The sequence below is a fragment of the Solanum verrucosum genome, unplaced genomic scaffold (genome assembly GCF_900185275.1).
Source record: "Solanum verrucosum unplaced genomic scaffold, falcon-dt-bn FXZP01000049.1, whole genome shotgun sequence".
Taxonomy (NCBI): Eukaryota; Viridiplantae; Streptophyta; class Magnoliopsida; order Solanales; family Solanaceae; genus Solanum; species Solanum verrucosum.
This window is the reverse complement of record NW_026020221.1, coordinates 7,916,825-7,933,899: the sequence shown is the minus strand read 5'-3', so window position 1 is coordinate 7,933,899 and position 17,075 is coordinate 7,916,825.

Below are 17,075 nucleotides of genomic sequence, written 5' to 3'. Positions count from 1 at the left end.
GAAATATCTAATACTCAAAGCAATAAAAAGGGATCCTCCGAAAAGAAATGAGGCTCACAACAAGACTCTAAGTGCTCAATTGGATCAACGATGTGCTGGATGCTGATCTGGTTACCTGTGTCTGCATCATAAGAAGATATATGTCAAATGACATCAGTACATTGAATCCAAATACAATATAACTCAACAGTCTCAAAACTAAACTCAAAATGTTTCAGAAATCAACACTTAACTTAGCCAAATGGGCAACTCAAATTTGAACATAAGCCAATACCAAGATAATGATGAATGAACTAACATCTGACTAACTATCTATAAAGCCTCTAAACAACTGAGATGGATGTCGGGACAAGACCCACGACATTCTAATGAACTATCTAATACTCAAAGCAATAAAAAAAATCCTCTGAAAAGCAAGGAGGCGAGCAACAAGACTTTGAGTGCTCAATTGGATCAACGATGCGCTGGATATTGATCCTGGTTACATGTGTCTGCATCATAAGAAGATACATGTCAAATGACATCAGTACATTGAATGTACGAGTAGGGGCGGGGAATTCTAAAACAAGACATAAGCTTGAAAAGAACTGAAGAACTTACCTAGCTCAACTCAACTCAACTTAACTGAACTCATTTCAATATAAAGCAGTATAAAACAAATGCAATATAAAGAAAAACTTTTTAAAATATGGATGTCAACTCTATATGTATGCAAAGATACAATATAACTCTGAAATATATATAAAAATACAAATAAAATGTGTATATAAGAATACAATTACTTCTGTGGGAGTTTCTCTAATCGACAACCATAACGTAAGAGCTATTGTGATGATACAATGTTTTGCCTCACGCTGCCAGGGCCGTCTTATACCTTGTCGAGGGTATAGAACCAGAACTACTAAGTGGATCCACTAGTCTATGCTAAAAAGTACTAAAAGAATCATCTAAAAAGTATTACCCTTTTCTACCATGATGGCTACATAGTTTATCGGGGGCTGTGAGTTGTCTAAACTCTCTCTCATATCGGTGCTCAATACTACTCCCAAAATATGATACTAGCTCTTATGTTTAAAAACATACTTCGTTCTGTGATTTGAGATAACTGCTCAAAACTTAGCTCAAAGGCTATCTTGGAAATCAAAGTTTCCTCTCTTGCTTAACTTAGAAAGCGATTACTCTTTTATGAAAACTAGCTCAAAAGCTCTTTGGAAATCAAGGTTTCCTTTTCTTGTTTAAATGTGAAAACATTTCAACTCTTTGGGAATACATAGTCCCCATATACTTTTGAAAAAATGAACTTCAATCTTTACTATTTACTCTTTACTCAACTTGAACTTTAAGTCTTAAAACAAAGTTAAAACATTTGGAAAACTCTAAGAACTCTTCTTGACTTGACTCTTACTTCTCTTGACTTTGATCTTAACTTTCCTTGAATTGGATTATGGATTCAAGGCTCATCATCTCATGTTTATGATGATTTTATGATTTTTAAACGTACCTTAGAGTATAGAAATCGATTAGAAAACATAGGTACGTTACTAAGGAACTAGTACGGAAAAAAAGGGAAAAATTGGGTGAACTGGCGTCCTTGGCGCTCTGAGAGGCGTGGGGCACCAGAGCCCAAAGTTCAGAGAACCCTGCTTGGGGCTCTGAGAGGGGCGATGCCCTAGAGGCAAAAGATCAGAGAATTCTGCTTGGGGCTATGAGAGGGGTGACACCCCAGGCCCCTGCCCAGGTGCCTCTAACTTTTCTTCTTCATTTTTCAACTCTAAACCCCCTATTTCGACTTGGTTCTTTTCCCAAACACTTAGAATCAACTACACCATCAATATATGAAAGATTCTAATCAAATTCACACCTAAAATCATGGATTCAGATCAAACAACTCCTCAACAATTTCAACGAATCAAGAATTCAAAAGAACTTAAACAAACTCATCACGAGCTCAATTTCTAAGCTTTCAAGAACTTAAGTTCGCTGAAATAAATCATGATTGGCGCGTGGGTGAACTAACCCAATGCTATGTGATCTCACATACCTTGTAGGGATCACCCCTTGACGAAATCCACAAACGATTCTTGAAGAACTTGATGATTTCGTTGCTTCTCCTTCTCTTTTCTCCTCTTCTTTTCTCTTCTCTCAAAACCCCAACTCTTTTTCCAAAAGAGTAAACTGAATAAGATCAGTTTCGACCCCAAATAATTACTAAAAATGAAATAAAATAATTGGGTAAGGAAAAGACCATAATGTTCTTCTAAAATCCGGTTTAGACTTTCCTTAACTGAACAACCTAACTTCAAATTGGCATATCTCACTCATACGAACTCGGAATAGCGCAAACTCAGCGGAGTTGGAAAGATTATTCCAAGATCTTTCCTACGATATCTGGAAACATACCTAAATCATCCTGAGCTAGGATTTATGGTCGTTTGAAGTTGACCAAAACCTCAACTTAACATAATTAACAAATTTTCCAGATTTTTATATTCTTTCCAAAATTACTATTTCCTATTTTTTAACTTCTTTATAGTTCTTTCAATTTGCGAGATGTTACAATATCTCCCCTTTGGGAACATTCGTCCTCGAATGAGATTACTCTTAAAAGGCTAAGGGTATAACATGTAACATTCAGCTCAACACCCAACAAGCAATGCAAAAACAATATGCCAACTTATAAATTAAAGAGTACAAAGAAAAGAATTAGTATCTTGATCTGGAATTTCTCTGTATTCGAAGAGATGTGGATATCTCTTCTTCATATCTTCCTTAACTATCCAAGTAGCTTTTCCAACAAACTGGTTCCTCCAAAGAACTTTGACTGATGTTACCTCTTTTGTTCTCAACTTGCGAACTTGGCAATCTAGAATCTGGACTGTAATCTCTTCATAAGATAAGGTATCATTGATCCCAATATCTTCAGTTGGAATGATCAATGAAGGATCGCCCATGCACTTCTTCAACATGGAGATGTGAAAGACCGGATGAACCACGGCTAACTCTTGTAGTAGCTCCAACTCGTAAGCTACATTACCAACTCTCTTGGATATTCTGTAAGGGCCAATATACCGGGGACTAAGCTTCTCATTCTTGCCAAATCTCATAACACCTTTCATGGGTGAAACTTTCAAGTATACCCAATCATCTACTTCAAACTCTGACTCCCTCTCATAATATCAGTGTAGGATTTTTTATGACTCTGCGCCGTTTTCAACCTTTCTTGAATAACTTTCACCTTCTCCATAGCTTGATGAACTAAGTATGGTCCTATCAACTTAGTCTCACCAACTTCAAACCATCCAATAGGAGATTTGCATCTTCTCTCGTAAAGAGCCTTATAAAGAGTCATTTGGATGCTAGAGTAGTAACTATTGTTGTAAGCAAATTCAATAAGAGGTAGGTGATCATCCCAATTACCTTTGAAATCAATCACGCATACCCTCAACATATCTTCTAAAGTCTGAATAGTGCGCTCTGGTTGCCCATCTTTCTGAGGATGAAATCCAGTACTTAAGTTCACCTTTGAACCCAAGCCATTTTGGAACGACTTCCAAAATTATGCAGTAAATTGCACACCTCTGTCTGAAATAATGGAGACCGAAACTCCATGAAGTCTTACCACCTCTTGAAGATACAACTTGGCATAGTCCTCTACTGAACGGGTGGTCTTTACTGGCAAAAAACGGGCAGATTTTGTCATTCTATCGACAATCACCCAAATAGAATTATGTTGCCTGCGAGACCTTGGTAAACCTGTGATGAAATCCATATTAATCATCTCCCACTTCCATTCCGAAAGTTCTATATTATGAGTTATACCACCGGGTCTTTGGTGTTCTACTTTAACTTATTGGCAATTCAGACACTTAGCGACAAACTCTGTAATGCCCTTTTTCATACTACTCCACCAATAAACTTCTCTCAAATCACGATACATCTTTGTGGAACCCGGATGGATGGAATATCTGGAGCTATGAGTTTCCTCCATGATCTTCTCTTAGAGTCCATCCACCTTTGGTACACACAATCTACCTTGATACTTCAATACGCCATCTCCCCCTTGTTCAAAAGCCAATACTTTTTGCTTATGAACATTTGCCTTCAATTCAAGCAAAATTGGGTCTTGAACCTACTTCTCTTTTACTTCTGACACTAATGATGATTCAGCCCCATTCATCATCACTACTCCTCCTTCTGTGGAATCCATTAGTCGGACTCCTAAGCGTACAAGTCTGTGCACATCATTTGCTACTTCTTTCTTATCTTTCTCAAAGTGGGTTGTACTATCCATGAACAACCTGCTCAAGGCATTAACAACAACATTAATCTTACCTGGGTGGTAAAGAATATTCATGTCATAATCCTTGAGTAATTCTAACCACCTCTTTTGTCTGAGATTAAGCTATTTCTGAGTAAATGCATACTTAAGACTCTTGTGATCGGTGAACACATCCACATAAACACCATAAAGATAATGGCGTCATATTTTCAAAGCAAATATTACGGTTGCCAACTCTAGATCATGGGTTGGGTAGTTTCTCTCATGAACTTTCAACTGTCTGGAGGCATAAGCTATAACTTTGTCATTCTGCATTAACACATAACCCAAACCAACTCTAGACGCATCACAATAAACAACAAAGCCTTACGTACCTTCTGGTGAGGTTAACACTGGGGCAGTAATCAACTTATTTTTCAATTCCTGAAAGCTTTTCTCACAAGCTTCAGACCATTGAAACTTAATTGTCTTCTGAGTCAACTTGGTCAAAGGGGATGAAATATATGAGAATCCCTCTACGAACCTTCTATAATAGCCAGCCAAACCCAAGAAACTCCTAATATCAGTTGGAGATGTGGGTCTAGGCCAATTCTGCACTACCTTTATTTTCTGAGTATCAACTTTAATTCCCTCTCCAGACACAATGTGGCCTAAGAATGCCACAAATTCAAGCCAAAAGTCGCACTTAGAGAACTTGGCATACAATTCTCTATCTTTTAGAGTCTGGAGAACTATTCTGAGATGACTAGCATGATCTTCTTCATTCCTTGAATAGATTAGTATGTCATCAATGAAGACGATAACAAACAGATCTAAATAAGGTTTGAATACTTTATTCATAAGGTCCATGAATGCCGCAGGTATATTGGTCAAACCAAAGGACATAACAAGGAACTCATAATGACCATAACGGGTTCTAAAAGTTGTCTTTGGAACATCACATTCCCTTACTCTTAACTGATAGTTGCCAGATCTGAGATCTATCTTAGAGAAACAGGTGGCACCCTGAAGTTGATTGAAAAGATCATCAATTCTCGGAAAAATATATTTGTTCTTGATGGTAACCTTGTTCAACTGGCAGTAATCTATACACATCCTAAGGGAACCATCCTTCTTTCTCACAAATAAGATCGGAGCACCCCAAGGTGAGACACTGGGTTGAATAAAGCCCTTATCAAATAGATCTTTCAACTGTTCTTTAAGTTCTTTCAACTCTGTTGGTGCCAATATATATGACGGAATAGATATAGGACAAGTATCTGGAAGAAGGTCTATACCGAAGTCTATTTCTCTCTCAGGAGAGACTCCGGGAAGATCATCTGGAAAGACTCCTGGAAACTCTTTTACTACAGAAACTGACTGAATATAAGGTATCTCAACACTAGAGTCATTAACTCGAACTAAGTGATAGACACACCCCTTGGAAACAAACTTTTTTGCCTTAAGGTACGAAATGAAACGATCCTTAGGCACTGCTGAGCTACTTTTCCACTCTAAGACTGGCTCATTTGGAAACTGGAACTTGACAACTCGAGTTCTACAATCAACTGAGGCATAACAGGCATGTAGTCATTCCATACCAAGAATGACATCAAAATCTACCATGTCTAGCTCAACTAAATCAGCTATGGTACTCTTGTGATTGACGAAAATAGGACAATCACGATAGAATCTCTCTGCTAGAATAGACTTACCAACAGGTGTAGAAACTCGCTCCTGGGTCTAGCAAAGCATAAACATTAAAGTTAAAGACTTGGATCATACCAGTAACAACATCTAGCGAATCCTCTTGATCTTCGCGACTTGTGATAACATATAGGCGGTTTGCTCCTCTGCCAGTACCTGAAGTAGCTCATCTAGGTGCAGCTCTGTTTGGTGAAGCAACTGAAGAAGACTAGGCTCTATTGCCTCCATTACCGTTACCCTGCTTGTTCTTTGGACATTCTCGCATGAAATGACCATTCTGGTCATACTTGAAACAACCAGTTGAGCCGTCACGACAAGTACCTGAGTGGTTCCTACCACACTTAGCGCAGGCAGGAGGCTTACTACCCCCTTGTGTCATATTACACTGAGAATAGACAGGTTTGACTCTGAAATTCTGACTATTGTACTCACATTTGTTCTTTGGTGCAGACGCACTAGCAGATGATGAAGCAAGTCCCTTTTGTTTTTGTTGGAAAAATGACTGGTTGACATTACTCTTCTGCTGCTCGAACTCATTCCCTGTCTTAGCTCTCTTACTTCAAAACTCCTCTCTGTCTAACTTGATTGGTCACAACTTAACTTAGCATCCGGATAGCTTCACGAAATTTAGCATTGGTGACCTCTCCTTGGGATTACACTTCTGGTGTATTAGGTACTCACTGTTTCTGTGGTTCAATATTCCTTCTAGCGGGACGACCTCTGACAGCTCTTCGTGGAGGCATGATCTGAAAGACACGCGCAAGTAGGATTTAGAAAGATATTTTATAGAGATGAATTATATCGCACCAAGTGAGTTTGAAAGAAGTGAAGAAATTCCTAAATATTGCAGCCCCTTAGATATAGATGTGGCGCGCTTCACACCGATAACTAAGACTCTATAGACACGACTTCATAAACTCATTAGGACTCTTGAAGTATGTGCTCTGATACCAAGTTTGTCAAGCCCCGATCCTACACCCTGGGAGGGACTGGCACTCGTGAACAATTGATGGCCCCAAGCGAACTTTGGCCTGGCTTACTTACTCAACAGAAGACTTAAATATAAGAAAGAAAATCCAAATACAAGATAGCTCAACAGTCTCAAAACTAAACTCAAAATGTTTTAGAAATCAACATTTAACTTGGTCAAAGGGGCAACTCAAATCTGAACATAAGCCAATAACAAGGAGTTAATATCTTTGATGGTCACTCAACTATCAACTTTTTTCACAGAAAGTCACTTAACTTTGATCTTCAATTCAAAAGTTACTCAACTATGAGATCTTTGCATAGAAAGTCACTCAATATATTTAATTATTTTTTCATTAAAATTTGTTGATGTGGAATTTTTATGACTAACTCAAATTTTAAGAAATAAACATATATCCATTTAAACCATTTAATAACTCGCCCACTTGACCTAACCCACTAAAATATAATATTAACACTTTTATTTTACTCTTATTCTCCAAAGTTATTTTCTTGGTCTCCCATTCTTTCTCCTCTGCTTTTTCTTTTTTTTCTATTTTTTTTTAAAAATTTCTCAATTTCAGCCTTTTCTTCCTTCTTTTAGTAAATCTCAGTTAAATAGGAATTATATTGTGATTAAAATATTATTAGAAGGATGCAGGGTTGTACAGGCAGAGTTTATTAAAAGAGAATCCATGGAAAAGCTCCGGATAATGCGAGTTCAGGTTCAGGCAATATCGAGAGGCTTTTCTCGAAATAGGTTTTTTTATCCTTTCGCCTTCATACGACGACTCTCATTAACAACATCATTTAAAATCATTTAAAGCTAACAATACTAATGAACAATAACCAAAATAAAAAAAGAAACTGGAGACAAGAGAGAATGATTTAGTGAGATCAGAAATTGAGATATCCCTAACTATAAGAAGGAAGAAGAGGCTGAAATTCAGATTTTTTTTAAAAAAAAAAAAAAGAAAGAAAAGAAAAAATGCAAAGGAGAACAGAGAAAATAATTTTGGAAAATAAAGGTAAATTAAGAGGGTCAATATTATATTTTTAGTGGATTGGGTCAAGTGGAGCGGGTCATTAAATGGTTTAAATGGATATATGTTTATTTCTTAAAATTTTAGTTAGAAATAAAATTTTCACGTCAGCAAAGTTTAATGAAAAAAACAATTAAATAGGTTGAGTGACTTTTTATGCAAAGATATCATAGTTGAGTGAATTTTGAGTTGAAGATCAAAGTTAAGTGACTTTCTGTGAAAAAAGTTAATAGTTGAGTGACCATCAAAGATATTAACACCAATAACAAGATAATGACGAATGAACTAACATCTGACTGACTATCTATGAAGCCTTTAAACAACTGAGATGGATGTTGGGACAAGACCCACGACATCCTAATGAACTATCTAACACTCAAAGCAATAAAAAGGGATCCTTCGAAAAGCAATGAGGCTCACCACAAGACTCTGAGTGCTCAACTGGATCAACAATGCGCTGGAAGCTGATCCTGGTTACTTGTGTCTACATCACAAGAAGATGCAGGCCAAATGGCATTAGTACATTAAATGTACGAGTATGCGAGGGGAATTCTAAAACAAGGCATAAGATTGAAAGGAACTGAAGAACTTACCTGGCTCAACTCAACTCAACTTAACTGAACTCATTTCAATATAAAGCAGTATAAAACAAGTGCAAAAACTTTTTAAAACATGGATGTCAACTCTATATGTATGCAAAGATACAATATAAATCTGAAATGTATGTAAAAATACAAATAAACTGTGTATATAAGAATACAATTACTTATGGGGAGTTTCTCTAACAGACAACCATCACGTAAGAGCTATTGTGATGATACAACGTTTTGCCTCACATTGCCAGGGCCGTCTTATACCTTGCCGAGGGTATAGAACCTGAATTACTAAGTGGATCCACTAGTCTATGTTAAAAAGCACTAAAGGAATCATCTAAAAAGTATGACCCTTTTCTACCCATGATGGCTACATAGTTTATTATGAGCTGTGAATTGTCTAAACTCTCCCTCATATCAGTGCTCAATACTACTCCAAAATATGATACTAGCTCTTATGTTTAGAAACATACTTCTTTCTGTGATTTGAGATAATTTCTCAAAACTTAGCTCAAAGGCTATCTTGGAAATCAAAGTTTCCTCTCTTGCTTAATTTAGAAAGCGATTACTCTTTTCTGAAAACTAGCTCAAAAGCTCTTTGGAAATCAAGGTTTCCTTTTCTTGTTTAAATGTAAAAACATTTCAACTCTTTGGGAATACATAGTCCCCATATACTTTTGAAGAAACGAACTTCAATATTTACTCTTTAATATTTACTCAACTTGAACTTTAAGTCTTAAAGTTAAAACATTTGGAAAACACTTTTGGAAAACTCTAAGAACTCTTCTTGACTTGACTCTTACTTCTCTTGACTTTGATCTTAACTTTCCTTGAATTGGATTACAGATTCAAGGTTCATTATCTCATATTATGATGATTTCATGATTTTTAAACGTACCTTAGAGTATAGAAATCGATTGGAAAACATAGGTATGTTACTAAGGAACTAGTATGGAAAAAAAGGGGGAAAATGGGTTAAATTGGCGTCCTTGGCGCTCTGAGAGGCGTGGGGAGCCAGAGCCCAAAGTTCAGAGAACCCTGCTTGGGGCTCTGAGAGGGGCGATGCCCTAGAGGCAAAAGATTAGAGAATTCTGCTTGGGGCTATGAGAGGGGCGACGCCCCAGGCCCCTGCCCGGGTGCCTCCGATTTTTCTTCTTCATTTTCAACTCTAAACCCCCTATTTCGACTTGGTTCTTTCCCCAAACACTTAGAATCAAATACACCATCAATATATGAAAGATTCTAATTGAATTCACGCCTAAAATCATGGATTCGGATCAAACAACTCCTTTACAATTTCAACGAATCAAGAATTCAAAGGAACTTAAACAAACCCATCAAGAACTCAATTTCTAAGCTTTCAAGAACTTAAATTCGCTGAAATAAATCATGATTGGCGCGTGGGTGAACTAACCCAATACTATGTGATCTCACATACCTCATAGGGATCACCCCTTGACGAAATCCACAAGCAATTCTTGAAGAACTTGATGATTTCCTTGCTTCTCCTTCTCCTTCTCCTCTTCTTTTCTCTTCTCTCAAAATCCTAACTCTTTTTTCAAAAGCGTAAACTGACTAAGATCAATTTAGACTCCAACTAATTACCAAAAAATGAAATAAAATAATTGGGTAAGGAAAAGACCATAATGCCCTTATAAAATCCGGTTTAGACTTTCCTTAACTGAACAACCCAACTTCAATTGGGAATATCTCACTCATACGAACTCGGAATTGCACAAACTTGGCGGCGTTGGAAAGATTATTCCAAGATATTTCCTACGATATTTGGAAACACACCTAACTCATCCTGAGGTAGGAGTTATGGTCGTTTGAAGTTGACCAAAAACTCAACTTAACATACTTTACAAATTTTCCAGATTTTTTTATTCTTTCCAAAATGACTATTTCCTATTTTTAACTTCTTTCTAGTTCTTTCAATTTGCGAGATGTTACAAATTAAATATATATCCTAGCTACACACTTCTATTGACTGATGACTCCACTCCACCACCAAATCAATCCCTTTTAATTAGCCTTTTGTTGGTTAAATATTATCCCACTTGTTTCATTCTTATATTATATTATTATATATCTAAATAATTCATTGCTTTGGGGTTCAAAACCACACTATACAACGAATAATTTTTGTTGCAATAATTATTTACTAATAATAATATAATTATCAATATATTATATTCAACGATAATAATTAATATATGTAATATGAATATTTATAATCCGTACTCTATATAAATGACGCTAAAGAAATATTAGTTATTAATTATAACTTAGCTTTGCATTTCCAAGAAGAGTGAACAACTCTATTTCTAACTTTGGGAAGTCACATGTAACGCCATATTTCCTATTAATAACCAACATACTGTTAGGTAGAGTAGTAAGTGCTAATTTATTCTTAATCAGATATTTTTGTCCGAGGTTTGAATGTGGAATCATTTTTGTTAGAGAGCTCTTAACTACTTCTTGATGTGCCGGACTTTTCAGTGCAAATTCAAATTCAATCGGACTCTAATTAATATCATTCGTGTAGAGATAAATTTGTATTTAGTAGAAATTGCTAATGTATTATTTGATTACATGTGCATCATGAATTATTTGAATATATTAATTAAGAAGAAATTGAAAGTCAAATATGTATGGTGGCCTCTTAAATTACTTGATAGTACGTATATGGACTTAAAGAGATTCCATTCCACAAGTGGTCAAGATGTGTTAAAAAAAAAAGAGCCAATGATAGTTACTACTAAACACCGTGTTTACCATGTATTTATTGATTTGATATAAATAACAAACGTACACATTAATATTTAGTGCATGGAGAGCAAGCGAGCATGCAACGTACTTTGATCCTTCTACACGTATCACGAATAGTCTCATCACAAATACAAATTTTCTAATTATATGAAGAATTTTCAATTTCTTCAAAATAAAAGTAGGGAAACAATTTAGTAGTAGTGATCTATTGCACATGACAAAAACGTGGTGAGCTTAGAAAATAGTGTTTTCAAGGAAGAGAAAGTGATGAAGAAAATTCATAAACATTTTTGAAACTATATGGAGTAGTTTATAGCCTATGGACCTAGCTAGCAATATGTGTTAGAGCTATAAGAAAAATAGAGTTTTCAAGTAATGCATGTATTCTTTGTCGACTTATAGTAATAGTAGTATTATTGAATATGAAAAAAAAACATGTGAAGAAAAGTATATGGTTGTGATGTACGGAGGGTAGATTGACTGATTTTTAGGATGACAATTTTTTGAAGACGACATGGTGCGCGCACATGTAACATGACAGTACTTTAGGTGAATCACACAGTAAAATATTTAATTAAAATTTTATAAACATCAAATATCGAGATAAAAATAAAAAAAGTAAAAAGATTCCCTATCATATCATGATTCATGTTAGTTGATAAAAAAGTGGGCACATTGGATTAAGATTCGTTTAATTGAGTAGAAAATATACTAATGTATGATTTGATAACATGTGCAGCATGAATTAGATGACTAGTACTCCTAACCCTCACATAAATTATTCATAAAAATAATGAAAAATTCCCCAAGTCAATATTTTGGAGCTTTTTAGTTATAATATCTGGTCCCCTCCCTTTACTGGAATTTGGTATTTACAAATGGAAAGCACGAGTTGGTTGAATGTTAAGAAAAAGGCTAAAAGTCAAATCTGTAAGGTGGCATCTTTACTTGATATAGTACTTATATGGACTTAATTAAGAGATTCTAAGTGGTCCAAGAGGTGTAAAAAGACAACGTGAGTGGCTCAAAGAAAGAAAATTAAGCAAGAATTAGTTCATACATCAAAAAGATATAAATAGTTACTTTCACTCGATGTTTTGTACGTGTATATAAGTAAAAATAAGAAATTTAACTTTATATTAGCGATAACAAATTAAAAGGAAAGTTCATATCACTTATTCATAATTGAGTTATATAAGTGTGTAAATGAAAGATACATGTGTTTAGAATCTAAATATATATAATATTTATTGATTTGATATATATATCGAATGAATTATAAATATTCAGCACTTAGGCTCAAGAGTGGACATTTTTTGTTGAAAATAAAAGTAGGGGAACATTTTAGGTTAAAAAGAAAGTGATTTGTGGATGTATTTAGTTGACTAATAGTAGTAGTACTGGTCTATTGAACATGACAAAAACATGTGAACTAAAGTATGGTTGTGACACTCCTAACGGAGGCGGACTGATGAGAGTGGATCAACTACGACTATCAGGATTTTAGACGGGCAACGGATCCCACATCAGAATGGGAGATGCACGTGAAGAGCTAATTTATAAGGTATATTTGAACTATGATTTGATTATCTCAATATATATTTGAACCATAGATTAATACAACTCGAACTGATCTTATTCAAATGAATAAAATGCTGTAGTAACTTTGTTTACTTGATTTTGATTTTAAGTTAAAAAATAATTGACAAAATCAAATCGATTAGATAAATATCTATTTTGCACATCCTAATCTTTTACGCTCTTGATTAATAACATAGTTAACATTAATGAGTTACTCTGTTATCAAATATTCAAATTATATTAGTTAACCGTGATTAAGCAATATATTAAGGTAAAATTATTAACTATGCTTAAGTGATAAAAATAGGAGTATTTAAAAGACATATGTTATATATATTCATTAGTTCGATAAACACGTGTAATATAATGTAGGTTGTTTTTTCTAATGGGCTTCAGCTTGTATATATCTATGGAACCCTATATCTATTTTTCTTGGATAAACTATATATTTACATCAACATTCCAATCATATTTACTAATTCTTCTTATAGTTTGAAACAATTACATCTTATCTCACTATTTGATACTCATATCAGATTTCAAGTCAAATACATGTGAATCACACTAAATACACACTATATACATGTATCTGGTGTGATTTTCATATACATGGAATACCAGATACACCAGCGAGATATGAGAGTGGCGAGTGAGATGGGAGGGAAGCGAGCGAGATTTGTCTATGTATCACAAATGCATGTGAATCACACTAGATACACACTATATACATGTAACTAGTGTGATTTTCATGTATCTAGGATACCATATACATGAGTGAGATATGACAGTGGCGAGCGAGCTATGAGGGAGGTGAACGAGACTTGATTATGTATCCCAGATACATGCAAATCACACTAGGTACACACTATATACATCTATCTGGTGTAATTTGCATGTATATGGGATACCAAATATGAGAGTGAGATATGAGAGTGGGAGTGAGATGGGAGCTAGGAGGCAAGCGAGATTTGTTTATGTATTCCAGATAAATGTGAATCAACTTGGATACAATGTATCTAAAACAAATTACACTTAATTTTGACTCATGTATCCTGAGATACATGTATTCGGAAGAATATGGATACACCAAAATCTGGTAAAATTCGTAATATTACAAACTAGGGTGTATCTAATTAAGTAATTAGTTCCTAAACTAGTAAATTTTTTGTAACTTACCCATTATTCTTTCATTTTTTTGGTGTAGTTTTCCTTATCAGTATTGGTACCATTACTCTTCTACTATCTTATTTCTTTAATATTTTGGCTATTATCATTTTCTTTGCTTTAGATTATCGTATTATTCTTGTTGTTACTATTTCTCTTTTGCATTATTTTTAGCGTAACTTCTCTATTACTATATTTTCTTTCTATACTTGAATATAATTTTGTTATGTCTTATTTGAATCGAGATTCTATTGGAAACAACTTCTCTACATGCACAAGGAGTCGGAAGCGAAATTAAAAATTTCTTGAAGGGTTTTCAATATTTAATATGCATGTATACAAAATATATTTTTTTATACAAAATATAATTTTTCGATAAATAATATCAACTGACCACCCTCTCTGATATTGATCAAAATTGTATACTCATCACCTCTTCAAATCCTATTCGTTGGATTACACTAATTATAAAATGAAATTGCTGTTATTCTTTCGGTTTTTTTTTTTTTTTTTTTTTTTACTTTTTCAAGTCGAAAATAATTGTAGTGCAAATAGTGAATTGGACAATTAAAGTTTCAATTGTATTATATAGTGATTATTATTGCATTTTAGTTGAAAATTAGTCATGTGATTTATTTTTTCTACTTGTATTTTTTAATAAACCTTTCCTTGCTGACCAGTTCTCATGTGATAATTTATTTATGAATTTGAATACGTCATGGATAACGACCACTTTATCTTTAAATAATATTTGGTTTTGAAAATAAAAATTGATTTGTGGCAGCACCTGTAGTACAAGATTTGGCATCCCAATTGCCAGCAACTAAACAAATGAATGGTTTGATCTAATCTAGTTCACAAAAGAAAAAACATGTCAGACTTTTCTTAATCAATATTCAACTTTTAAAAAAATATATACTAGAGTAAAAATAGTTTTTTACAGTAGTAAATATGCATATTAATAGAGTATTAAAAATTTTATCGGTATTAGTTAATTATTAATAAATTTAAATTCATTGTCGTTATAGGCTTTAAGAATATTTACAAATAATGTAATTGTTATTAAAAACATATATTTAATGATAATTAAATTGTTATCGTTAATTAATTGAGATTGAGATCCTCCTAGAAACAGACGGAGCAATTGATGAAATGAGTTGAATGTTGATTTAGACTAACATATTAGATTGGGACTTATATTTTAAAATAATAGTGCATGATCATTGGACCAATTACCCTATACTCAATATTGGAAAAATTATAGGGAAAATTGTATAAAATAGCAAATTATTAATTCAAATTAAATGCTATAAATATAGTTTGATTTAATTGTACCCCATAACAAACTATTGTTATTTAACCTCTCTCCTGGTGAATCTCGCTCGCCACTCTCGTTCTCTCCCTCGCCTCTCTCGTTTTTTATACAAACGCAAGTGTATAAAGTGCGTTTGTGTTTGTATAAAGCGAGAGAAAATTGTATATATACATATATTTTCGTTCCCCTCTCCCAGATCTCGCCTCTCTCACTTTATACAAAAACCGCAAATTGTATAAAATGCGTTTGTGTTTGTATAAAGCGAGAGAAAATTGTATATATACATATATTTTCATTCCCCTCTCCTAGATCTCGCTCACCACTCTCCCAGATCTCGCTCTCTCACTTCCCTCTCTCACTTTATACAAAAACGCAAATGTATAAAATGCGTGAAAATTGTATATATACATATATTTTCGTTCTCCTCTCTCCCCTCTCCCAGATCTCACTCGCCACTCTCCCAGATCTCACTCGCCACTCTCCCAGATCTCGCTCGCTCACTCGCCTCTCACACTTTATACAATTGATCTTTTTGTAAATGTATACCAAAGCAGATTATACAACTGCTTTCTTTTGTATATGTATAGCGAAATATACATATTTATATTTGCTATGGAGCGCAATTATGCAAAGTTTGTTATAGCATACAAATATGAATTTTGTGTTTGCTATATGTGAAAGTTGCTCAAAATTATACAATAATGTAAATAGGTGCTTTGTATTTATTTTATGTAACTATAATTTAAAATTTATATTACATAGTTATATTTAAGATTTAATAGCAATTCTCTCTTTTCTCTTCCTCTCTCGCTCTCCTATCTTACTTTCTCGTCCCTCTTCCTCTCTCTCTCTCTCTCTTTTTTACTCCCTCTCTCTCTATATATATTTATATTGATATTTTATGGTACGATACAAAATTTAATCCCCCGTTATATGTAGGTAATTTTCTTTATTCTTCTTCTGAAGTGATCAATAAAGATTATCAGGAGTCTTTAAAAATCTAACCTTATGGGCATTACCATTGAAACGTAGGAGCTTGTTCAACTAAGAAAAAAGTACTGCAAGATTCTTCAGCATTGAAGAAATTGTGTTCCTCCATCTAAACATATTGTGTTGATACATATGATTGCAATTGTATTCGTTGATACACGTGACACATAGTGAATACATAAGAAATAGAGACACTTGATACAATACTCATTGATACACGTGATACATAGTCAATATACAAGAAATAGATATGCTTGATACAATTGTATTTGTTTATACACGTGATACATAGTGAATACACAAGGAACAGATACACTTAATAAAATTATATTTGTTGATATACTTGATATATTCGTTGATACAAATTATATTTGTTAATACAACTGTATTTGTTACACTACTAAAAAATTATTACTTTCCCACTGAAAAAAGTTTAGTTGCTAGTAGCACAAATATATTTGATTGAGTTGGTGAGAAGAAAAAATAATAATGTTTTCATACAGCAAAATCGGGAAATTTTCCACTATTTCAGTGAGAATCTATTTCTCAACATGCATTTTTCCAGTGAGTTGGTTTGGTGAAAAATCATGTTCTATAGCACAAATATCTCATTGATTCATGATGGGAAAACTTTTATTTCTAGTAATGTTAATACACTTGATACAATTGTATTTGTTGATACA